The sequence below is a fragment of the Pseudophryne corroboree genome, chromosome 12 (assembly GCF_028390025.1).
Source record: "Pseudophryne corroboree isolate aPseCor3 chromosome 12, aPseCor3.hap2, whole genome shotgun sequence".
Classification (NCBI taxonomy): Eukaryota; Metazoa; Chordata; class Amphibia; order Anura; family Myobatrachidae; genus Pseudophryne; species Pseudophryne corroboree.
Genome location: NC_086455.1, coordinates 10300533 through 10327574, shown reverse-complemented (window position 1 = coordinate 10327574; position 27042 = coordinate 10300533). Strand labels below are relative to the sequence as shown.

The 27042-nt window shown below is 49.5% G+C and overlaps 1 protein-coding gene across 3 annotated transcripts in view; it reads right to left on the bottom strand.

Moving 5' to 3' along the window:
* The window catches only part of COPA (COPI coat complex subunit alpha), a 237460-nt gene that overhangs the window by 162010 nt on the left and 48408 nt on the right, over window positions 1-27042 (bottom strand). The window lies entirely within an intron of this gene.

Here is a 27042-nt window from a genome sequence, read left to right as displayed (position 1 = left end):
TACGGTAGACACAAGTTTTAATCTTTTTTGTTTTTTACTTTTTCATACTTTACCATCCACATGGACTATGATTGGGAATAGTAACCTTACACGGGACACTCATTTTTGCTTGTTTGTGGCAGAAAAGTGACAAAACACTCCCAAAAAATAAAAATAATTGTGCCTTCCTATTTTGTGTCGACAATTTACATGTCAATCTTTTGACCCTGTTGAGCTAATGCATGTCTACCATTAGTGGTAGACCTATTGACTGTAGACCTTTTTGGTGTAGATCTAATAATCTATCCCCCAGATTCCATTAGGACAGGGTCTGAAAGCTGTACCTGAATTGCTCCGACACTGGCCCCACCCATATCTATGTATCAACCAATCCACATTGTGCAATGCTGTAAAGCAAGTCTACAAAGCCGTCAGTCACTCCCTGTTAGAGAAGCACGTCGGCATTGTGCCAGTACAGCACAAAACCGCCCAAAATGCTCACTGACTGTCGATCACTTTGCAAATAAATCCTCTCTGCAACCGCCATTGCAGGACAATTGTGCCACATGCTCAGTGCGGCATAGACATATGAACATACCCTCCAACTGTACCTTTTTTTGGGGGGGGGTCTGTACCTGCCAAAAAGGGCTTTGTACCGATTTTTGACTCTCCAAATTAACATTGAAAGTATAGGAAAGGGAGTGTGGCCACGCCCCTTTTACCCATGGCCACGCCCCTTTCATAATTTGTACCGGTTTTCATGTATAAAATGTTGGAGGGTATGTATGAACAGTCGGCTGATAATCACTCAGCAGTGTAGAGCGACGAGTGCAGACCATATTACCCGCATACAGGAATACTTGCAATAGTGGGTTCAGCCTGTGAGGCATGCAACAGCAGGGTTTTATAAAATGGAATCTGTTGGGTCTCCTGTTACCCCCAAGGCCTCTGAAAACTGGATGACAACCCACCAGCCCAACAGGAAGTGCAGCAGGCAACATTTCGGATGAAAGGACTGGCAGATACAATTTGGCCAAACATGTTGCATCATCACGGCAGTAATACAAGGGTAGACAAGCCCACATGGCGGCATAAGAGGGGCATAATCTGCAGCATTCAATGTTTATGGGGTAGACTGACTTTAATGCTGCGTTACAGGTGTAAGGAGAGAGGATGAACATTGGGCTCCTGCAGCATAGTATACGCTGGGTGGAAAAAGTGCCAGTCTGGCAAAGTTGTGCTTCTTGGACAATGCAAAAAGCTCCCAGCTCCGAGGTATCTAATCCTATAATAAGTATTGTTCATGGCTGCTTCTGCTATGTACACACTGTTACTCTGTATTTATGCACTGGCAGTATATTATACAGTGCTGTACCGATGACGCTTATACATCCATATATAATAACAAAATAATGTGAACGATGCTTAGCGGTGGATTCAGCTGGGTGTTAGAAGTGGCAGCTCTGCTTCTCTCATGGGCAGGTCTCAGCAGTAGAGGCCAATTATAGCCCAAATTAAGTCAGGTCTGATCGCCATTTTCTGTCAGGTCAAAAGAAAAGCTGAAGTGCTGTTATCCGGAGGGAACAATGAATCACTTTAAGGACACCACTTGGAAAGCACTATATAAATGTCTGCCCTTATTTATACAACACTGCACAGCACTCTGTCACTAGGGTGGTAGAAGCCATTGACTCTGCCTCAATTCAGATGATATCACAAACAAAATGGCTGCTCGCTACTGTTTGTAGAAACGGGGCTCACTCATTGTTCCTACATGGAAATAAGAAATAACTTTATTTATCTCCCCAATGGATTCTTTGTGTTGTGTTGTATAATATTGCTAGATTATCTATTGCCATCTTGAGTTTATATCCTTAGATCACCACTGACACCAATGTACTGAACCACACCATTTAAACATCAGAATCCAACACTTTACAGCAAAGTGAGCTAATTGGGGCTCCAGTTTAATGAACGCAATGGGAAAATATCCCTGTTTACTAATGGGGCTTTTTATGATGGAAAATGGTGGAATACCTACTCATCTTTAGTAATACTGTATATCTTTTGAAGTAAACAGCAACTCTCAGACATGCGAGTGCCCTAGTTTTAAGGCGATGACATAAGGTAATATTGTGACATTCGATGCGAGCATCCAGTTTGGCCACAGACATAAGTGGCCAATTGGATGAGATTCTGGCAAGTTCGGAGCTTGGTTTGGGCATGTGAATAGAGATGCCATACAATAGGTCATCATTATTGGTCACCATTGATGGTGCCTTTGGTGCTTTGCATCAATGGCATAAAACCATCAACAGGAAACCATCAACAATTTCACTCATTGATTTCGACTGTGGGCAGGGGGCCAATTAGGAAGGGGTTTGGCACCGAAAAGAGACTCTGTTCCTCTACTCTGAAATAAAAAACCTAAAAAAACCATTGCTGCCATCTCTGCTATTGATTGTGGAAAGCAACTGGATGATGGCAAAACCATAAACCTTCGATGGCTAACCATTGATTATAGAAAACCAACAATGGTCAATGGCCATCCCTACATCTGGATGTCCTCCAGCACCATTAGAGGAGGTCTGGGCATTTGGATGATGATTGAGAAGTCAATAGACAATACTCATCTTCTGACCAATACCACTGATAATAATCTGGTTATTTTTAATCTACTTATATTATTGGGCCTGGGGATTGCTCTGCGAGGCAGCTTTAGAAAGCAAGTGGAGGTGTGCAAATTATATAATGAATTAAATATATTGCAGTACGTGAATACGTGATCCACCATGGTCAAACCTGCAACAGTCCAGATCCATCCGGGTCAGACCTATTTTCTAGGCGTCAAATCTAATCTGATTTTAGCAACTGTGTACAAACTAAGACGCAGCGACATTGCAGATCCTTTGATATTTGTCCTTCCAAATAACGCCGGACCCATCCATAACACATACAGGATCGCAGATGCAGCCAGTACCAGCTGGTATAATGGGGTAGATGTATTAAGCCGGGAGAAGTGATAAAGTAGTGATAAGTGTAAGGTGATACCGCACCAGCCAGTCATCTCCTAGCTGTCAATGTACATATTGGAGCTGATTGGCTGGTGCGTTATCACCTTGCGCTTATCACTGCTTTATCACTTCTCCAGGCTTAATACATCTGCCCAGTATTACATGGTGGATCACATATAAAAGAAGTGATGTCATATACCCAACTGTCAGCTCCCAGATCCTTCCCTCTGGAATCATTTCCTTAGCTGCAGTATAATGTGATATATACATTTACAGGAATTCCAGGGTGGGGAGAGAGGTGCAACCTCTGCATGTCAGGAGGAAACGCCTTTTGCTGTTGTACAGGGCTACAGAATATGTTAGCTGCTCTTGAATAAGTGTTACCTATAATGATGATATTCCTATACCCAGAGAATTACATCTGTTATAGACATACACTACATAATTCATAAGGACGGAGACAGATGGATTACCGGAGGCCGGGCCAGCGCATACATTCTTTGTATACAAACCTGATTTTCTCTGTGTCACCGAATGACATGATTAATCCGAAAATTGAATTTATAAAGAAAGATAGGCAATCTACATTGGTCATTAACGGAGATACCAAATGCCTGGTGACAGTTCCAATATCTCATCTCAGGAATTCTGGACGATTACCAGGTTTATTTCTTTATAAATCGTATTTACATACCATCGCCGGGAAGATAACAAATATGGCACTGTGCAGGGTATTACCCTACGTATCCTGTACTGAGAAGTTGGCAGAGACACAGAAAAGATTGTGCAGACTGATCTGTGGAGAAAGTGCCACCTTCTGACGGGTGGTATTTAGGTTGCCGGCAGTTGGGATCCCGGCGCACAGTATACCGGCGCCAGAATCCCGACACCCGGCATACCTACACCTTTTCTCCCTCTTGGGGGTCCACGACCCCCCTGGAGGGAGAATAGATAGCGTGGCGCACGTAGCATATGCAGGAAACATAGGCGACGTCATAGGCCAATCCCAAAAACGGCCATGACATGCCTGCGTTTCTGGACAGACCCTAGCCATATGCTTAGTTTAAGGGCGTAGCTACCATAGGAGCAGGGAGTGCAGCTGCTATGGGGCCCAGAGCTGAGAGGGGCCACCTTCCCTGTCACAGTTACATGTGTTATATACAAGGGTGTAGCTACCATAGGTGCAGGGAGTGCAGCTGCTATGGGGCCCAGAGCTGAGAGGGGCCACCTTCCCTGTCACAGTTACATGTGTTATATACAAGGGTGTAGCTACCATAGGTGCAGGGAATGCAGCTGCTATGGGGCCCAGAGCTGAGAGGGGCCCACCCTTCCTGTCAAAGGGGGACATTCCGACCCGTTTGCACGCTGCAATTTTTCGCAGCTGTGTGAACGGGTCAGAACTGCACATGCGCACGGGCGCAAACGTGCAGGCGTGTCGCTGTCCGGCGACAGCCATCGCCATGCAGCTATGAAATGGACAAAGAAAGCGTTTGCAGCGGCGAACGCTAGAAGATTGACAGGAAGAGGCCGGCCAGGGGTGTCTACTCACCGTTTTGAAGGCGTGTCCGGGCGAACGCAGGCGTGTCCAGCCGTCTCCAGGGAGGGATCCTGACGTCAGCTCCGGACAAGATTATCGCAGCGGGTAAGTCCTGAGCATGCGCAAAGCGTCTATTCAGTGGAGACAGGGGGACTGGAGGCATGCCAGCAGCTCACAGAGCGCTGGTCATGCCCCCTTTAGTGATGGCAAACGGGGGCATGACTTGTGTTTGCGGCAGGGTCGCAAGGCCCTGCCCCTTTTCAAATAGGCCACTCCCCTATCGGGTGCATGCGAGAGTCCCTATTCAACATGTGAAAATGTTGGCAGGTATGCACTACTATAGTTCAAAAAATAAACTAGGGCACTGCTATGGGGCATAACAGTAACTACGGCACTGCTATGGGGCATAGCAGTAACTACAGCACTGCTATGGGGCATAACAGTAACTACAGCACTGCTATAGGGCATAACAGTAACTACGGCACTGCGTAACTACGGCACTGCTATGGGGCATAACAGTAACTACGGCACTGCTATGGGGCATAACAGTAACTACGGCACTGCTATGGGGCATAACAGTAACTACGGCACTGCTATGGGGCATAACAGTAACTACGGCATTGCTATGGGGCATAACAGTAACTACTGCACTGCTATGGGGCATAACAGTAACTACGGCACTGCTATGGAGCATAACTAACTACGGCACTGCTATGGGGCATAACAGTAACTACGGCACTGCTATGGGGCATAACAGTAACTACGCACTGCTATGGGGCATAACAGTAACTATGGCACTACTATGGATCAGAAAATGAACAATTAGGGCATTATTATGGGGCATAACATTTACAGCTGCTGTGGAGAGGTGTTTCTCTAGGAGTATTGGGACAGGGGCCCCTTCAAAATGCTGCTATGGGACCCACAAAGTACTGGCTAAGCCCCTGGATTGATACCCTTCATCCATTATTATTGTTTATTATCACCAGTTATTTATATAACGCACACATATTCTGCAGCGCTTTACACAGAATATTTTGGCCATTCACATCAGTCCCTGCCCCAGTGGAGCTCTTGCATCTTACACACCCCTGCTAGAAAAGGTCAGGCTGAAAACATGCTCTGCAAAGACAGCAATTCAGTTGTGGACTATTGCTGCATGGTAGTGACCCTTCCTAGTGTCTAATACAGGAACAGGGGCTAATTCAGGTTGGATCGCAAATCGCGATCCAACCGGAATTTTTGCGGTGGTGCCACGGGCGAATGCGCAGTGGGCCGTACTGTGCATGCAGCCGCAGTTTCTGCGGGGGGGCCGCAGAAAATGAGTTTGCCTCTGCCTGTCAATCAGGCAGATGCGGTCGTGGGGCGGGAGGGGGCCGCAACGCTCCGTTTTCAGGGAGGAAATGGAGCGTTGCAGGGGTGGGGCGTCCTGAACGGTAGGTAGTGCGGCGCGAACGGGGGCGTGTTGGGGGTGCGGCCGTGGTGGCTGCGAGATGTCACATGCAGCCAATGCGACAGGCAAGATGGCGCCGGGACTCCTGCGGCCGCAGCTAAGCTGCGCCGCCAGGAGTCAACCTTAGTTTCTGCTGACAAAAGGATAGCATGCGTGCAAAAGGATAGCAAATTCTGCTGATCAGCAGAATTTGCTATCTTTACTGAATTAGATCCACAGAGCGGTAGATTTGCTTGTTGGGTCCTTACCCTAACGAAAATCAACATTATCCGGGCTCTTTTGGCTAATGTCAGGAATTAGATATACTCAGAGAGAGGGAGCAAAAACAATTCCCCCACCAGAGCTATTACAAAAATAGTCTGTGACCGGCGCCGGCTGACAGTACATTGTAAAAACGTTGCCTCTCCCTCGTGGGTCTGGTTCTCACGGGTTCAAATTCTGTTTAATAATTAATATACCTGCGTACGCCCCCCCCCCCCCCCCTGGAAATAACACTATCTAACATTCCCCCATTACACGTATATTTCCAGCGCCCCTTGTGTAGCCTTCGCTTTGATTACTGACTTCTCTTGTTCAGCTGGAGGTGCTGTCAGATTGAAGATGGAGGGGGGGCACTTAGATTAAAAGCCATTGGGAAGAGAGAGCAGGAGGAGAAGGGCGGACATGGAGAAGGAGGAGGAGGGGGGGGGGTGTTAGCATTCTGCTCTGACTTAGCCTTGGGAACAAGAGAGCCGGGGTCAGCTGGATAAGTTCTCCCCGGAGAACGTCCAGGCCAGCATGGTGTGAGGTTGGGATGACAGCAGGCTCAAGGCGGATAGGTGTGTCCATTTATTACCAGACAAAGGACCAGGCTAAGATAGGCCTAAGAACATTTCCATCCCTCCTTCCGCTCCTTCATCCCAAGTCCCTCCAGGGAGGCAGGGAGGTGACCCAGCCTGCCAGTGATCAATACTTATAATTGAGCCTTTGTAGATGTTCTGATTGGTATACGCTGCCTTGTTATTATTAACTGGCATCAAGAGGTTTTACGGTCTGGAGGTCATTCTATCATACTCTCATTGGTGGGCATGGGACACAGCTGCCACGCGTTAACCCCTGAGAGGAGAGAGGCCGCAGCCAAGTTCCCGGGCACCGCTCTGCTCAATACAGAGCAATACGTGACTTATGTACTGTACAGGGATGTTTACAGGTCAGTCTGTCAGCCTCTGACAGAACAAGCCTATATATTCTGTCAGCGTATGTATATATATATGTATGTAGTATATATATATATATAATTATTATTATTATTTATTACCAGTTATTGATATAACACACACATATTCAGCTGCACTTTACAGAAAATATTCCAGTTTCAGGCGGGGAGAACATCCAAACTCCACAGTTACACACACACACACACACACACGCACGCACGCACGCACGCACGCACGCACGCACACACACAAGACTCTCCCCTAGTCTCCAAACCTTCAAACGTTCTCTGAAAACTCACCTCTTCAGGCAGCTTATCACACTCCAGACCCACTCACATCACCTTCATAAGCTTTCCTATCCGATTATGGGGGTCATTCTGAGTTGATCGCTCGCTAGCAGTTTTTAGCAGCCATGCAAACGGTATGCCGCCGCCCACTGGGGAGTGTATTTTTAGCAGCCGAGCTCTGCAAAAACAGTTTGTGCAGTTTCTGAGTAGCTCTGAACCTACTCATCGTTTGCGATCACTTCAGCCTATTCGTGTCCGGATTTGACGTCATACACCCGCCCAGTGAACGCCCAGCCACGCCTGCGTTTTTGCAAACCCTCCCTGAAAACGGTCAGTTGACACCCAGAAATGCCCCCATCCTGTCAATCTTCTTGCGGCCGTCAGTGCGACTGAAAACTTTGCTACAACCTGAGCACAACCACAACGGGCTTTGTACCCGTACAACGCACGTGCGCAATGCGGCCCATACGCATGCGCAGAAATGCCAATTTTAGCCTGATCGCTGCGCTGCGAACAACGGCAGCTAGCGTTTAACTCGGAATGACCCCCTATATCCCCACTGTACAGTCCACACATATCCTCACATATTTTCTCTTTCTTCACTTTCCCTTCTTCCTGACCATGGTTCATCATTGCTGTGATGTGATATCATACAGCCCACCTAGAACCTTGGACAACTCTGCAATAGAGAGCACCTGTCCTTGTGTATCCATGCCTATTTCCCTATAGATTGTAAGCTTGCGAGCAGGGCCCTCCTACCTCTATGACTGTTTATTACCCAGTTTTGTGTTATCATTGTGCCCAATTGTAAAGCGCAATGGAAGTTGCTGTGCTATAAAAGAAACTGTTAATAAATAATAAATAAATAACTACATACAAATATGCAGCACCGGTCATCAACTGGCTGCCTGAGTAACCGTATAGTTGCGCAGAATGACCAAAATATGCGCAAAATATGTCCAAAATATATTTAAAACATTGGGGGTCATTCCGAGTTGTTCGCTCGCAAGCTGCTTTTAGCAGCTTTGCACATGCTAAGCCGCCGCCTACTGGGAGTGAATCTTAGCTTATCAGAATTGCGAACGAAAGATTAGCAGAATTGCGAATAGACACTTCTTAGCAGTTTCTGAGTAGCTCCAGACTTACTCGGCATCTGCGATCAGTTCAGTCAGTTTCGTTCCTGGTTTGACGTCACAAACACACCCAGCGTTCGGCCAGACACTCCTCCGTTTCTCCAGCCACTCCCGTGTTTTTCCCAGAAACTGTAGCGTTTTTTCACACACACCCATAAAACGGCCAGTTTCCGCCCAGAAACACCCACTTCCTGTCAATCACATTACGATCACCAGAACGAAGAAAAAAACCTCGTAATGCCGTGAGTAAAATACCTAACTGCATAGCAAATTTACTTAGCGCAGTCGCACTGCGGACATTGCACATGCGCATTAGCGACTAATCGCTCCGTTGCGAGAAAAAAATAACGAGCGAACAACTCGGAATGACCCCCATTATTTGTATATGGACACTCCACCAAAAACAGTTGATTGAAGAATAAAGTATTTATTACTCACAAAACATATTCAAATTTGCATAAGTGACCTTCATCAGGACAGCCGCAGAGCATCGGTACAGCATGGACCTTCATCAGGACAGCCGCAGAGCATCGGTACAGCATTGACCTTCATCAGGACAGCTGCAGAGCATCGGTACAACATGTACCTTCATCAGGACAGCCGCAGAGCATCGGTACAGCATGGACCTTCATCAGGACAGCCGCAGAGCATCGGTACAGCATGGACCTTCATCAGGACAGCCGCAGAGCATCGGTACAGCATGGTCCTTCATCAGGACAGCCGCAGAGCATCGGTACAGCATGGACCTTCATCAGGACAGCCGCAGAGCATCGGTACAGCATGGACCTTCATCAGGACAGCCGCAGAGCATCGGTACAGCATGGACCTTCATCAGGACAGCTGCAGAGCATCGGTACAGCATGGACCTTCATCAGGACAGCCGCAGAGCATCGGTACAGCATGGACCTTCATCAGGACAGCTGCAGAGCATCGGTACAGCAGCACAGCCTGAGAATGCTAATTGTGTTGAGTATTCATTAAGCCAGGAGTGCCGCACCTAGGACCCGCTCTGCTATTTTTGTGAGGGCACCGGCTGCAGATATTATAGTTATGGGAGTGCCACTCCTTTGAAGAAGATTAAAAAAAAAAAATTACAAATATATATATATATATATATATATATATATATATAGTCACATGTCCATCCAGAAACTTTGAGGTTAAAGTATAGACAGGCACACTGCTGAGTGTATAACAAGTTTACTCCATGGGCCTAATTCAGACCTGATCGCTAAGCTGCGTTTTCATACAGTCTGCGATTAGGTCTGAACTGCGCATGCGTATGCACCGCAATGTGCAGGCACGTCGGTCCGCAGCGACAGGGAGCGCCGGTCAGCGACGGGATGGTGCGAGAAAAGTGGATGGCAATTCACCGTTTTCAAGGAGTGTCCGGAAAAACGCAGGAGGGACCAGGCGTTTGGAGGGAGGGTGTCTGACGTCTGCTCCGGCCCCGATCATCACAGTGGCTGAGTAAGTCCTGGGCTGTGCAGAGACTGTGCAGCTCTCCTGCACATGCGATCGCACCCCTGCACAGCAATTTCCCCCTTCCCCTGTAGGCAGCGACTACCTGATAGCAGGGATGCAAAAAACGCACCCTAGCAATCAGGTCTGAATTAGGCCCCATGTGCATTAAACATATGAACAACGCTTGGTAAGACAGATACTTATCACTGAGAAAGCAGGTAGCCGCCGGTTAACTTCCAAACAGCCGTTTTCGGTAATCATCCTTCATCAGGGAAAAAAACAACTGTAAAGTGACATAGTGCCAGCACAAGAGAGTGTCTGTGTGCAATATATATCCCTCACTGCACCCAACGCAAAGCAGGTTTCTGCATCTATGATCTGACTGGAGTGTGTAAGAGGTGCAGCACACGGTGATCACCAGATTACCATTGATGCAGGGATCATGTTCCGGGAACACGATATAGGGTGGTGCAGCACAGGTGTATGTAATCACCTCTGAGAATGTAGGCACCTGTTTATGAAAAGAGATTTGATTAAAATTCTGTTATATGGGCTAACTCGCAGCTGTGCTGGGCTAATCTCTGCTGGTGCCAGCAGACAGCCCACAATGGGACTTCCAGTTCCAGTAAAAAAATTTGCAATGGTATTATCATCCAGAAATGAAAACTACTAATCTTTCTACCATTAGTGTTAGCGATGTGTCACTGGCAGTAACCCTTTGATTTATATTATGGATCTAAAAAGAGTCTCACCACAGTGCCACTAGGATGCTCTCTATACTGTATACTTGTCACTGGGATGCTCTCTGTACTGTATGCTTGTCACTGGGATGCTCTCTGTACTGTATACTTGTCACTGGGATGCTCTCTGTACTGTATACTTGTCACTGGGATACTCTCTGTACTGTATACTTGTCACTAGGATGTTCTCTGTACTGTATGCTTGTCACTAGGATGCTCTCTGTACTGTATACTTGTCACTGGGATGCTATCTGTACTGTATACTTATCACTAGGATGTTCTCTGTACTGTATGCTTGTCACTAGGATGTTATCTGTACTGTCTACTTGTCACTGGGATGCTCTCTGTACTGTATACTTGTCACTAGGATGCTCTCTGTATGGTAAAGTGCGACTAGGATGCTCTCTATACTGTATACTTGTCACTAGGATGCTCGCTGTACTGTATACTTGTCACTGGGATGCACTCTGTACTGTATGCTTGTCACTAGGATGTTCTCTGTACTGTATACTTGTCACTATGATACTCTCTGTAGTGTATACTTGTCACTAGGATGATCTCTGTACTGTATACTTGTCACCAGGATGCTCTCTGTATGGTAAAGTGCCACTAGGATGCTCTCTATACTGTATACTTGTCACTAGGATGCTCTCTGTACTGTATAATTGTTACTAGGATGCTCTCTGTACTGTATAGTTGTCACTAGGATGCTCTCTGTACTGTATAATTGTTACTAGGATGCTCTATGTACTGTATACCTGTTACTAGGATGCTCTCTGTACTGTATACTTGTCACTAGGATGCTCTCTGTACTGTATAGTTGTCACTAGGATGCTCTCTGTACTGTATACTTGTCACTAGGATGCTCTCTGTAATGTATATTGGCAGTTAGGATGCTTCCTGTAATGTATGGCAGTCACTAAGATGCTCTCTGTTTTATTTGCTGGTCATGAGAATGGTCTCTGTATTGTATAAAGGTCATAAGAACCTGAGATGCAACAATTTTTCATATATTTTAATAGGTGCAACACTGAATACTGACCTGTTGGATCCTTTCCGTCAGAAAGGATCTGACAAGTATTGAATATACCCCATATCCAATATTGCATATACCCCATATTCAATACCTGTGGGATATATGCAATATTATATATGGGGTATATTCAATACCTGTCGGATGCTTAACGACGGAAAGTATCCGACAGATCAGTATTCAGTGCTGCGGACAAACGCGACAAGTTTGTCCCGTTCCCGACACTGCCAATCCAACTTTTTTTTAAAGTCGGATTGACATTGTCGGAAACGGCGCCAAAACCTGTCGGGTTTGTCCGTACTTCTGGCAATACACACGGCTCGGCAACTGAAGCCGCCGATACGCGTGTATTCCGGCAGGCTTCCGACAAGTCGGATTTCCCGAAACGGGGCCCTAATGAATAGGTTGGAACCCCTTCTGACCTAAATCTGTTGGAAGCTGCTGTCTTTCCGACAAGACGGCAGTTTCCGACGCTTATTGAATACAGACCTAAGTAGTAAAGAGATCACTGACAGTACTGTGAATAATAAGCACACCTTAGGTACAACCTACATTTTATGACTCACGCTAGCAATACAGAGCTCAGTGTCATTTATCCCTGTATATTTATACAATGCATTATCGCTTTCTGATAATAAATGAGCCACATCAGTCACTCTTACTTAGTAACTGCGATGGTACCCTGACACAAACTAGCTCATATCCCGCTCAGCATCAATCCCTTATCTGCCATGTTCCGAAGGATGAGAATTCTGCCTTTCATCTCTACACCCCATAAAGTGCGGAGTAATAAAAAGCTTCCATAGCGCTAAAGCTTTATAAATATGGTATAATGGCCTTTGGTGAGGGTGTAATGATTCACAACCAGACTTGGATTGGATGGAGCGGGGGGCCTCTTGGACTGCGACAAAGTGACAATCCGGCCTCGTCACGCCTTGACAAATCTTTCCCTTCAGCCAGCGATGACAGCCCATCACCTGTCCTGTAATGATGTCTCCTCTGCCGATCTGGGCCTGTGCCCAGGCAGGAAAGGGTTAGCATCTATCATGGCTCTGCTTTTTTGTTTACCCTCAGAACATGGGGGTCCCCTCAGGGAACGAGGGTTGCAGCTGTTCATTCAGTTGCTCCAAATTTCTTCAGAGAATCGGTTGGACACGGTAGCATTGCTTCCCAGCAGGGGCGCATTACATCAAAAAATGGGCAACATCAGAGTGAAAAATCGAGTGAAGGAGTGTGAAATGGCCATCCGCCATCCAAGGAGATGAATTTTAATAACTGCTCCAGTGAGCGGCCAGCCGATGGGCCGCGAAGCTTCCGAGCGAGGGGACATCTCAGAGAACCTCGCTGTGTGACACTGTGCCCCGCAGGTGAGCTCTGTAAAAGGCACGTTTGTGCCAAGCTCATGAACCCACCAGCGGCCATACATCCCCGGCTGGAGGAATGAGGTGTGCAGGGAAAACACAGAGGGGGGCTTGGATATTGAACCTGTCGCCTGGATGAATATTTAGTTTGCCGAACATAATGTCTCAACGGGGGCGAGATGTATCTGGGTTTGTGAGAGAGAGAGAGAGAGAGGGGGGGGGGGGGGGGGGGGAGAGAGACACACACACACACACACACTAATTGGTCACCATATATTTGGCAAGGCTCATGCAGAAGGTTAATGCGCGTGATAGTGAGTCACTGTCCACCAGCCACGGTAAAGGATCACTAATAGGTGGCAGAGAGTATAGTGACTCTGAATGATGAGAGTAACCACATTGATATGCAAATCTGAAAAACAATACAGAACAAGATAAATTGGCAGGATGTCCCACCTTCCTAGGAGGCACTGGAGGACAAGACCTCAGAAAAAAAAAAAAAAAAAAAAAGAGGTCTGCGTTCATAGGGGGTTATTCAGAGGTGTCAGCAAACCAAAAAAAGTTAGCAATTGGGCAAAACCATGTGCACTGCAGGGGGGGGGGGGGGCAGATGTAACATGTGCAGAGAGAGTTAGATTTGGGTGGGGTGTATTCAAACTGAAATCTAAATAGTAGTGTAAAAATAAAGCAGCCAATATTTACCCTGCACAGAACCAATATAACCCACCCAAATCTAACTCTCTCTGCACATGTTACATCTGCCCCACCTGCAGTTTACCTGGGTGGTCATTCCGAATTGATCGCTAGCTGCATTTGTTCGCAGCACAGCGATCAGGCTAAAAAACGGCAGTTCTGCGCATGCGTATGCAGAGCAATGCGCACGCGCGTCGTACGGGCACAACGAACGATGTCGTTTTGCACAAGGTCTAGCGAAGCTTTTCAGTCGCACTGCTGGCCGCAGAGTGATTGACAGGAAGTGGGCGTTACTGGGTGGCAATTGACCGTTTTCAGGGAGTGTTGGGAAAAACGCAGGCGTGCCTGGAAAAATGCAGGCGTGGCTGGGCGAATGCTGGGCGGGTGTGTGACGTCAAAACAGGAACTGAACAGTCTGAAGTGATCGCAAGCGCTGAGTAGGTTTTGAGCTACTCTGAAACTGCACAAAAAAACTTTGTAGCCGCTCTGCGATCCTTTCGTTTGCACTTCTGCTAAGCTAAAATACACTCCCAGAGGGCGGCGGCATAGCGTTTGCACGGCTGCTAAAAACAGCTAGCGAGTGACCAACTCTGAATGACCACCATGGTTCTGCCCAATTGCTAACTTTTCTGGTTTGCTAACAAACCTGAATAACCCGCATGAACAGGTGCTGAGAATTACACCCATTATACAGAACAATGAAAGTGGTACTGTGCATATATATGCATTTACTTATAATGAGAACAGATACTGAGAATCACATCCAGCATGTAGAACAATAAGTTACACTGTGCAGATGTCCAGTCACTCAGAATAAGAAGTGTGTGTGTGTGTGTGTGTGTGGGACGGGCTCCTTTCGGAGACCCTGTCCCTGCGGTTGCACCTTAATACATCTGCCTGGTATAATCACATCCTGCAATGCGATTCTGGGTGCTAGTATCACGCCCAGGTGGCACTGAGGATGTGATGCTTGATAAATGGGCCCCAGAGCCAGGCAATGCATCGAGCCCGTTTGGCTGGCAGCGGATGCACTCGCTTGCACTCAGCTACATAACATACATTCTGTCAGGGTCTCTGCTTAACATGAACAGACAAGCGCGTCCCAGTGGGGGCAACCGCTTATGATAGGTGGTCTTATCTCATATCCGTCATGCTCACAACCACCAGCCTTTAGCACTGTGCACATCCGTAGGTCTCAGACAATGACACTGAGGGGGACAGCAATGAATTGGAGTCCAGTCCCTGTAATGTGTTCTGTATTTGTGATAGAACAGAAAGCACCTGCTTCCCATGCAGAACACACGGGACGCACAGCACTCCGTATGGGACAACACACTCTCTCTGCAAACCTCTGGCCGTCATAGTTACTGGACTCAGCTCCAGCCTCCCTGTACATCCGTGTATTCCTGTGTCTCCCTGCAGACAGGCTGACACACGTGACATTCATACTGACAGCAGCATCACAGCCGGGATCCGGTCTGAAGATCCGTACAGTCTAGGTCCACAATGTTTAGGTCAAACACTATTGGTCGACAGTCACTATGTCGACATGGTTTTTAGGTCGACGTGTTCTAGGTCGACAGGTCAAACGGTCGACATGACTTTTTCAATTTTCTTTTTTTTTTTTTACTTTTTCATACTTAACGATCCACATGGACTACGATTGGAACGGTAATCTGTGCCGTGCGAAGCGAGGCACCTTGCCCAAAGCATGGCGAGTGAACACGGTGCACTAATTGGGGTTCCCGGTCACTGTACGGAGAAAATGACACCAAAAAAACATGAATAACTCATGTCGACCTTTTGAACTGTCGACCTAGACCAAGTCGACCTAGAACCCCTGTCGACTTTCCAACCCTGTCAAGTTAGTGCCTGTTGACCTATAGTGGTCGACTCAAACATTGTCGACCTAGAAACTGTCGATGCAATAATCCACACCCATCACAGCCCCCCTACACAGCTGTCCCTGCAGGTCCTATGGCTGCAGCCCTGCTATAAAGGAGATCTCCTATATATTTGGCTACATCTGTGACTCTGTGCCCGTAACGCTGGGCGGAGTCACAGAGCTGGGCGGAGTCAACTGCATCTGCTGCAGGGAGCTACCCCATACCCAGCGCCAGCAGCAGTCAGGTGCAAGACCCTACCTTACAGTATAGGAGTTGAGGATGGCCACTAGCTGCCGGCTGCTGTGTCTGTCCTCCCCCCCCTCCAATCACCTGTGACAGCGGGCTGTGTGCTGTGCAGTGCGGGTCCTGAAAAGGGGGCGGAGCTACGGCGGCACGAGGGGGCGGAGCTACATGGGGCCAGACAGCTGAACAGTGGTGGAATCAGCATTGCAGTGACGGCCAGCCAGACTTGGTAAGTGGAGGGTGAGAGAGAAATGTGTGTGCGTGTGTGTATATAGTGGGGGGGGTGTGTGTGTGTGACGTGTGTATATATGGTGGGGTGTGTGTGTTTGTATATATGTGTGAATTGTGTGTGTGTGAGGTATGTCTGTGTGTGCGCACTTTATGGACGCCACTGCTGGGGGGGCCATTACATGCAAGGACGCTACTAATATAGGGGGGGCATTACGTACAAGGACGCTACTAATATAGGGGGGCATTACGTATAAGGACGCTACTACTATAGGGGGGGGATTACGTATAAGGACGCTACTACTATAGGGGGGGGATTACGTATAAGGAGGCTACTAATACTGGGGGGCATTACATATAAGGACGCTACTACTGGGGGGGCATTATGTATAAGGACTCTATTACTTCTGGGGGGCATTATGTATAAGGACGGTGCTACTACTACTGGGAGGGCATTACATGTAAGGATGCTACTACTACTGGGGGGGCATTATGTATAAGGACGGTACTACTACTGGGGGCACATTATATATAAGGATGCTACTACTACAGGGGTGGCATTACGTATAAGGACGCTACTATTACTGTTGGGGGGCATTACATATAACTGCTACTACTACTGGGGGGCATTACGTATAAGGACGCTACTACTACGGGTGGGGCATTACGTATAAGGATGCTACTATTACTGTTGTGGGGCATTACATATAACTGCTACTACTACTGGGGGGGCATTATGTATAAGGACACTACTACTATTGGGGGGGCATTATGTATAAGGACGCTACTACTACTGGGGGGGCATTATGTATAAGGATGCTACTACTACTGGGGGGGCATTATGTATAAGGAGGCTACTACTACTGGGGGGGCATTATGTATAAGGACGCTACTATTACTGTTGGGGAGCATTACATATAACTGCTACTACTACTGGGGGGGCATTATGTATAAGGACACTACTACTATTGGGGGGGCATTACGTATATGGACGCTACTACTACGGGTGGGGCATTACGTATAAGGACGCTACTACTACGGGTGGGGCATTACGTATAAGATGAATAAGATTGTGCTACATTGTGGCGTAATTTTAAATGGGGGTACTATTGTGTGGCCATGCCCCTTAGTTGTGAGACCACACCACTTTTCCCGATGCACAACAAAGGAATATGGGAGGGCGCAAAATTCATAGTTTGCAGGGGGGCGCCGAACACCCTAGCACCGGCCCTGGCCACCAGTAGCAAAAGTACACCACGGCCACTGACATTATCTGCAGGGAGGGGAACAGCGCTGATATGGAGGGTACTTGCAGGCAGCGAGTCGCCGCCCGCAGCTCCTCTCCCACCTACACACCATACCTGCCGCCTGACACCCACACCCCAGGGAGAGGGCGCTAGCTCAGGCACCGCTAGATCAGCATCTGCAGCATACACACAAGGGCTGCCATGCTCAGCGGCAAGCGGTGCGGAGCATGTGCAGCGGGACAGCGCCAGGACGGGACACGCACTAATCAACATTGCTGCTGGGCCGGAGCTCCCTCCGTCTGCAGCCTAAGGACGCGCGCCGCACCTCTCCAGGGAAACACCATGCCTGCCCGCCCACAGGGCTCCGGACGCTTACCTATGCTCCGCGATCACAGCAGCTAACGCTGCCATGCAGGATGGAGGAATGACGCCCGTCAGACGGGGCGGACAGTGTACGGCGGAACGGGGCCAGGAAGGAATGCTGACCACGACCCATTGCTGCTGGGTCTGAGCTCTCTCCCTCTGCAGTCACCATCTCACAGCAGCAGCCAGGAGGTTAGTGGCCACCATGACCCGCACATCCTTACCTCACACATACCTCACATATACCTCACATATACCTCACATACCTCACACATGAGAGCAAAGGTACACACACTGTGACATCACACCTGTAGCCCACCCCTATATCTGCTAAGTACTCCCCGTCACTATGCCCTGTCACCCTCATCCTGCTCTCTAACTGCCTGTCTGTGTACTGGCCTTCACCCCTCTCACACCATCACCAACCCTCACTAACTACCACAGAGACTATGTGCACTGATATCTGCACCTCCATCACCTGCAGCACCCCTGGACCCCTCCCCATCCCCCGCACCTGCCCCTCCACCACCCGTGGCACCCCCACCCACTGCGCCTTCGGACCCCCTACCCCACCCGCAGTGTCTTCCAAACCCCTCCCCCATCTGCAGCAGCCCCTCCCCCATCCGCTGCACCCCCGGACCCATCCCCTGCACCCCCACCCCTCCAGCAACCGCAACACTTTCGGTCCCACTACCCCACCCGCAGCACTCACCCCACCACCAACCACTCCACCTGCGGACCCCCTACCCCACCTGCTCCTCCACCACCTACAGCCCCTCCCGATCCACCGCACCCTCACCCCCCTCCCTCCCTCCCCCACCCGCAGCGCCTCCAGGCCCCCTGCCTCACCCGCAACACCTGCACCCTTCTCCACCAGCAGCGCCTCCGGAACCCCTCCCCCATCCGCAACAGCCCCTCCCCCGCCTCCCCCACCCACAGCACCCCCACCCCTCCCGCATCCCCTGACCCCCTCCCCATCCGCTGAACCCCCGCACTCACCCCTCCCCCATCCGCTGCACCCACTGAACCATCCCCTACACTCCCACCTCTCCAGCAACCGCAACACCTTCGGACCCACTACCCCACCCTCAGCACCCACCCCTCCACCACCCACTGCACCTCCGGACCTCCTACACCACCCGCTCCTCCACCACCTGCAGCCCCTCCCCATCCACCGCACCCCCACCCCCAGCGCCTCCAGGCCCCCTACCTCACCTGCAACTCCTGCACCCTTCCACCCTGCAACGCCTCCGGAACCCCTCCCTCATCCGCAACAGCCCCTCACCCGCCTCTCCCCCACCCACAGCACCTCACCTCTCCCACACTCCCGGACCACCTCCACCATCCGCTGCACCCCCGCACCCACCCCCTATCCCACCCGCGCACACACCCCTCCACCACCTGCAGCACCTCCAGACCCCCTCCCCCATCCACCGCAAATCCACACACCTGTCCCTCCACCACCCGTGGCACCCCCACCCACAGCGCCTACGGACCCCACACCTCAACATACACGGACCCTCCCTCCTCCGGACCCCTAACCCCATTCACTGCACCCCCCCCTCTCCCACCCGCAACGCCTCCACACCTCCTACCCACCCGCCACACCCTTTCCCACCCGCAGTACCTCGGGAACCCCTCCCCCATCCAGCCCAGCATCTGCCCCTCCCCCACCTGCCCCTCCCCCACACACAACGCCCCCCCCGGCCCTTTCCCCCGGTACCCACCCGCGGCGCCTCCAGACCCCCTATGCCACCCGCCCCTCCATCACATACATCACCTACGGACCCCCTCCCCCATCCGCCACACCCCGCATCTGGCTCTCCCCCGCCCGCTGCACCTTTGGATCCCCTACCCCACCCACGCAGCAGGCCCTTCCCAATCCGCATCGCCTACACCATTCGCAACAGCACCGCACCCGCCACTCCCCCACCCACGTTACCCCCGCATCCACCCCTCCCCCACCCACCGCGCCCCCTGGACACCTCCCCCATCCACTGCACACCCGCACCCACCCCTTCCCCATCTGCAGCGCCTTCGGAACCCCTCCTCCATCCGCAACAGCCCTGCAGCTGCCATCCCCCACCTGCGACACCCCTGCTCCTACCCCACCCACAGCGCCTTCATACCCCCTCCCCCATCCGCGGTCCCCACTCCCCAAACCCCTTCCTGTTGCAAGGGACTACGCCCCCTTCACCATCGGACGTCCTTTCATTGTGCAATATTCAAACACTAACAAAACTAGGTAATACTCCATATATTGAACACCAGAAAGGCGTGCAGGGGTTAAGGGGGCGTAGCCCCTTCCGACGGTGTGAAGAGCGCCCGTAGGGCGCGATGAAGCACCTAGTTATTAATATTTATAAATGTATAAAGGGACAATACATGGAGCTAACAGGCGATTTGTTTATTGAGAGATCTCTACACAAGACACGTGGACACCTTCTGAGGTTAGAGGAGAGAAAATGTCATACCCAACAAAGGAAAGGGTTCTTCACAGTAAGGGCAGTAAGGATCTGGAATTCTTTGACAGAGAAGGTAGTAATGGCGGACTCAGTCAATACGTTTAAAAATGGGTTAGATACATTTCTAACGGAAAAAGATATCCAAGGATATAGCATCTAAAATGAATATATTTTAGAAAAAGTATGCATTCTAGTTGGTAACTAGACTAAAAACGGTCTTCACTTGCGTCATTATGGGTAAATCTATGGTTATATACATAATAGTATAGGAACAAAAAATAAGAATTTACTTACCGATAATTCTATTTCTCATAGTCCGTAGTGGATGCTGGGGACTCCGTAAGGACCATGGGGAATAGCGGCTCCGCAGGAGACTGGGCACATCTAAAGAAAGCTTTAGGACTATCTGGTGTGCACTGGCTCCTCCCCCTATGACCCTCCTCCAAGCCTCAGTTAGGATACTGTGCCCGGACGAGCGTACACAATAAGGAAGGATTTTGAATCCCGGGTAAGACTCATACCAGCCACACCAATCACACCGTATAACCTGTGATCTGAACCCAGTTAACAGCATGATAACAGAGGAGCCTCTGAAAGATGGCTCACAACAATAATAACCCGATTTTTGTAACAATAACTATGTACAAGTATTGCAGACAATCCGCACTTGGGATGGGCGCCCAGCATCCACTACGGACTATGAGAAATAGAATTATCGGTAAGTAAATTCTTATTTTCTCTAACGTCCTAAGTGGATGCTGGGGACTCCGTAAGGACCATGGGGATTATACCAAAGCTCCCAAACGGGCGGGAGAGTGCGGATGACTCTGCAGCACCAAATGAGAGAACTCCAGGTCCTCCTCAGCCAGGATATCAATTTTGTATAATTTTACAAACGTATTTGCTCCTGACCAAGTAGCTGCTCGGCAAAGTTGTAAAGCCGAGACCCCTCGGGCAGCCGCCCAAGATGAGCCTACCTTCCTTGTGGAGTGGGCATTTACAGATTTTTGGCTGTGGCAGGCCTGCCACAGAATGTGCAAGCTGAATTGTACTACAAATCCAACGAGCAATAGTCTGCTTAGAAGCAGGAGCACCCAGCTTGTTGGGTGCATACAGGATAAACAGCGAGTCAGATTTCCTGACTCCAGCCCTCCTGGAAACATATATTTTCAGGGCCCTGACATCGTCTAGCAACTTGGAGTCCTCCAAGTCCCTAGTAGCCGCAGGCACCACAAATAGGTTGGTTCAGGTGAAACGCTGAAACCACCTTAGGGAGAAACTGAGGACGAGTCCTCAATTCCGCCCTGTCCGAATGGAACATCAGATAAGGGCTTTTTCAGGATAAAGCCGCCAATTCTGACACGCGCCTGGCCCAGGCCAGGGCCAACAGCATGACCACTTTCCATGTGAGATATTTTAACTCCACAGATTTAAGTGGTTCAAACCAATGTGACTTTTGGAACCCAAAACTACATTGAGATCCCAAAGTGCCACTGGAGGCACAAAAGGAGGCTGTATATGCAGTACCCCTTTTACAAACGTCTGAACTTCAGGGACTGAAGCTAGTTCTTTTTGGAAGAAAATTGACAGGGCCGAAATTTGAACCTTAATGGACCCCAATTTCAGGCCCATAGACACTCCTGTTTGCAGGAAATGTAGGAATCGACCCAGTTGAATTTCCACCGTCGGGCCTTACTGGCCTCGCACCACGCAACATATTTTCGCCAATTGCGGTGATAATGTTTTTGCGGTTACATCCTTCCTGGCTTTGATCAGGATAGGGATGACTTCATCCGGAATGCCTTTTTTCCTTCAGGATCCGGCGTTCAACCGCCATGCCATCAAACGCAGCCGCGGTAAGTCTTGGAACAGACAGGGTCCTTGCTGGAGCAGGTCCCTTCTTAGAGGTAGAGGCCACGAATCCTCCGTGAGCATCTCTTGAAGTTCCGGTTACCAAATCCTTCTTGGCCAATCCGGAGCCACGAATATAGTGCTTACTCCTCTCCATCTTATCAATCTCAGTACCTTGGGTATGAGAGGCAGAGGAGGGAACACATACCCTGACTGGTACACCCACGGTGTTACCAGAGCGTCTACAGCTATTGCCTGAGGGTCCCTGGACCTGGCGCAATACCTGTCGAGTTTTTCCCAACGGTTTATAATCATGTGGAAGACTTCTGGGTGAAGTCCCCACTCTCCCGGGTGGAGGTCGTGATGAGGAAGTCTGCTTCCCAGTTGTCCACTCCCGGAATGAATACTGCTGACAGTGCTATCACATGATTTTCCGCCCAGCGAAGAATCCTTGCAGCTTCTGCCATTGCCCTCCTGCTTCTTGTGCCACCCCGTCTGTTTACGTGGGTGACTGCCGTGATGTTGTCCGACTGGATCAACACCGGCTGACCTTGAAGCAGAGGTCTTGCTAAGCTTAGAGCATTGTAAATGTCCCTTAGCTTCAGGATATTTATGTGAAGTGATGTCTCCAGGCTTGACCATAAGTCCTGGATATTCCTTCCCTGTGTGACTGCTCCCCAGCCTCGCAGGCTGGCATCCGTGGTTACCAGGACCCAGTCCTGAATGCCGAATCTGCGGCCCTCTAGAAGATGAGCACTCTGCAACCACCACAGGAGGGACACCCTTGTCCTTGGTGACAGGGTTATCCGCTGATGCATCTGAAGATGCGACCCGGACCATTTGTCCAGCAGGTCCCACTGGAAAGTTCTTGCGTGGAATCTGCCGAATGGGATTGCTTCGTAGGAAGCCACCATTTTACCCAGAACCCTTGTGCATTGATGCACTGAGACTTGGCTCGGTTTTAGGAGGTTCCTGACTAGCTCGGATAACTCCCTGGCTTTCTCCTCCGGGAGAAACACCTTTTTCTGGACTGTGTCCAGGATCATCCCTAGGAACAGAAGACAAGTCGTCGGAACCAGCTGCGATTTTGGAATATTGAGAATCCAACCGTGCTGCAGCAACACTACCTGAGATAGTGCTACACCGACCTCCAACTGTTCCCTGGATCTTACCCTTATCAGGGAATCGTCCAAGTAAGGGATAACTAAAATTCCCTTCCTTTGAAGGAATATCATCATTTCGGCCATTACCTTGGTAAAGACCCGGGGTGCCGTGGACCATCCATACGGCAGCGTCTGAACTGATAGTGACAGTTCTGTACCATAAACCTGAGGTACCCTTGGTGAGAAGGGTAAATTTTGACATGAAGGTAAACATCCTTGATGTCCCGAGACATCATGTAGTCCCCTTCTTCCAGGTTCGCAATCACTGCTCTGAGTGACTCAATCTTGAATTTGAACCTCTGTATGTAAGTGTTCAAAGATTTTAGATTTAGAATCGTTCTCACCGAGCCATCCGGCTTCGGTACCACAACAGTGTGGAATAATACCCCGTTCCCTGTTGCAGGAGGGGTATCTTGATTATCACCTGCTGGGAATACAGCTTGTGAATGGCTTCCAAAACTGTCTCCCTGTCAGAAGGAGACATCGGTAAAGCCGACTTTAGGAAACGGCGAGGGGGAAAAGTCTCGAATTCTAATTTGTACCCCTGAGATATCACCTGAAGGATCCAGGGGTCTACTTGCGAGTGAGCCCACTGCGCGCTGAAATTCATTGAGACGGGCCCCCCACCGTGCCTGATTCTGCTTGTAAAGCCCCAGCGTATACTGAGGGCTTGGCAGAGGCGGGAGAGGGTTTCTGTTCCTGGGAACTGGCTGATTTCTGCAGCCTTTTTCCTCTCCCTCTGTCACGGGGCAGAAATGAGGAACCTTTTGCCCGCTTATCCACGAAAAGACTGCGCCTGATAATACGGCGTCTTCTCATGTTGAGAGGCGACCTGGGGTACAAACGTGGATTTCCCAGCTGTTGCCGTGGCCACCAGGTCTGAAAGACCGACCCCAAATAACTCCTCCCCTTAATAAGGCAATACTTCCAAATGCCGTTTGGAATACGCATCACCTGACCACTGACGTGTCCATAACCCTCTACTGGTGGAAATGGACAACGCACTTAGACTTGATGCCAGTCGGCAAATATTCCGCTGTGCATCACGCATATATAGCAATGCATCTTTCAAATGCTCTATAGGCAAAAATATACTGTCCCTATCTAGGGTATCAATATTTTCAGTCAGGGAATCCGACCACGCCAACCCAGCACTGCACATCCAGGCTGAGGCGATTGCTGGTCGCAGTATAACACCAGTATGTGTGTAAATACATTTTAGGATACCCTCCTGCTTTCTATCAGCAGGATCCTTAAGGGCGGCCATCTCAGGAGAGGATAGAGCCCTTACAAGCGTGTGAGCGCTTTATCCACCCTAGGGGGTGTTTCCCAACGCACCCTAACCTCTGGCGGGAAAGGATATAATGCCAATAACATTTTAGAAATTATCAGTTGTTATCGGGGGAAACCCACGCATCATCACACACCTCATTTAATTTCTCAGATTCAGGAAAACTACAGGTAGTTTTTCCTCACCGAACATAATACCCCTTTTTGGTGGTACTCGTATTATCAGAAATGTGTAAAACATTTTTCATTGCCTCAATCATGTAACGTGTGGCCCTACTGGAAGTCACATTTGTCTCTTCACCGTCGACACTGGAGTCAGTATCCGTGTCGGCGTCTATATCTGCCATCTGAGGTAACGGGCGCTTTAGAGCCCCTGACGGCCTATGAGACGTCTGGACAGGCACAAGCTGAGTTGCCGGCTGTCTCATGTCAACCACTGTCTTTTATACAGAGCTGACACTATCACGTAATTTCTTCCAACAGTTCATCCACTCAGGTGTCGACCCCCTAGGGGGTGACATCACTATTACAGGCAATCTGCTCCGTCTCCACATCATTTTTCTCCTCATACATGTCGACACAAAAGTACCGACATACAGCACACACACAGGGAATGCTCTGATAGAGGACAGGACCCCACTAGCCCTTTGGGGAGACAGAGGGAGAGTTTGCCAGCACACACCAGAGCGCTATATATATATACAGGGATAACCTTATATAAGTGTTTTTCCCCTTATAGCTGCTGTATAGTTAATACTGCGCCTAATTTGTGCCCCCCTCTCTTTTTTAACCCTTTCTGTAGTGTAGTGACTGCAGGGGAGAGCCAGGGAGCTTCCCTCCAACGGAGCTGTGAGGGAAAATGGCGCCAGTGTGCTGAGGAGATAGGCTCCGCCCCCTTATCGGCGGCCTTATCTCCCGTTTTTTTATGTATTTTGGCAGGGGTTAAATGCATCCATATAGCCCAGGAGCTATATGTGATGCATTCTTTGCCATCCAAGGTGTTTATTATTGCGTCTCAGGGCGCCCCCCCCAGCGCCCTGCACCCTCAGTGACCGGAGTGTGAAGTGTGCTGAGAGCAATGGCGCACAGCTGCAGTGCTGTGCGCTACCTTGTTGAAGACAGGACGTCTTCTGCCGCCAATTTTCCGGACCTCTTCTGCCTTCTGGCTCTGTAAGGGGGCCGGCGGCGCGGCTCTGGGACCCATCCAAGCTGGGCCTGTGATCGTCCCTCTGGAGCTAATGTCCAGTAGCCTAAGAAGCCCAATCCACTCTGCACGCAGGTGAGTTCGCTTCTTCTCCCCTTAGTCCCTCGATGCAGTGAGCCTGTTGCCAGCAGGTCTCACTGAAAATAAAAAACCTAAACTAAAACTTTCACTAAGAAGCTCAGGAGAGCCCCTAGTGTGCACCCTTCTCGTTCGGGCACAGAGATCTAACTAAGGCTTGGAGGAGGGTCATAGGGGGAGGAGCCAGTGCACACCAGATAGTCCTAAAGCTTTCTTTAGATGTGCCCAGTCTCCTGCGGAGCCGCTATTCCCCATGGTCCTTACGGAGTCCCCAGCATCCACTTAGGACGTTAGAGAAATAAAGGTTGAACTCAATGGACAACTTGTTTTTTTTTTTTCAACCTCATTTTAACTATGTTACTATATATGTGAGACCAAGGCCATTCCTGGTAAAGGGGGACACATATGAAATGTAGCTATCATTTATCAACTACGTTCTATACAATGCTAGCTAGAATCTGATTGTTACTAAGGGCAGCTTCTCCACCAGGTTTACATCTCCCGCAATGTCCCACTAGTGGTCAGTCTTCTCTATCCCGCCACTTACCTCCAGGCACAGATGAGCAATGTTGCTGGGTAATTTCTCGCTAATTGAGTTTCACGGCAGAGGCAATGTTCCGGCAGTACCGTATTCACGTTATGCTTTTATTTCGCCGTTCTGCAATCTGGAATTCCTCGCTAGTGTTATGCATTCGCGTTTCGTAGAAATTATAGTCTATCATTATAGCTAGGGCAACTTCCAACGCATTCTGCTGTGTGGCGAGGTTTTGGTAGGACTAGGGACATTTAAGGCCAAATTCCTTCCGGTGAACGTGAAAAACTTTTCGGCTGAAAGTGAACCCAAGACGGACCTCTCACCCACTACCACGTCTCCGACCAGCATGCGCGAATCTGCTCTCTTGGAAGGCGCTACCAACTCAGAAACTCGAAAGGCCCCGTGGTAAGCCATTGAGAACGCCAAACTGAACAAAAGCGTCTCAAACCTGGACGACGCGACTCGCCCCACCGCCGCGATGACGGCCGGCAACAAGGCCGCATCGATGGGCCGCCTCCTATCTGGTGGCGTCGGCGCAACTCGCGCCCACCCTTTCATTGCCTTCCGCAGAACCTCGCTTTTTGTTATATCAGGGACGC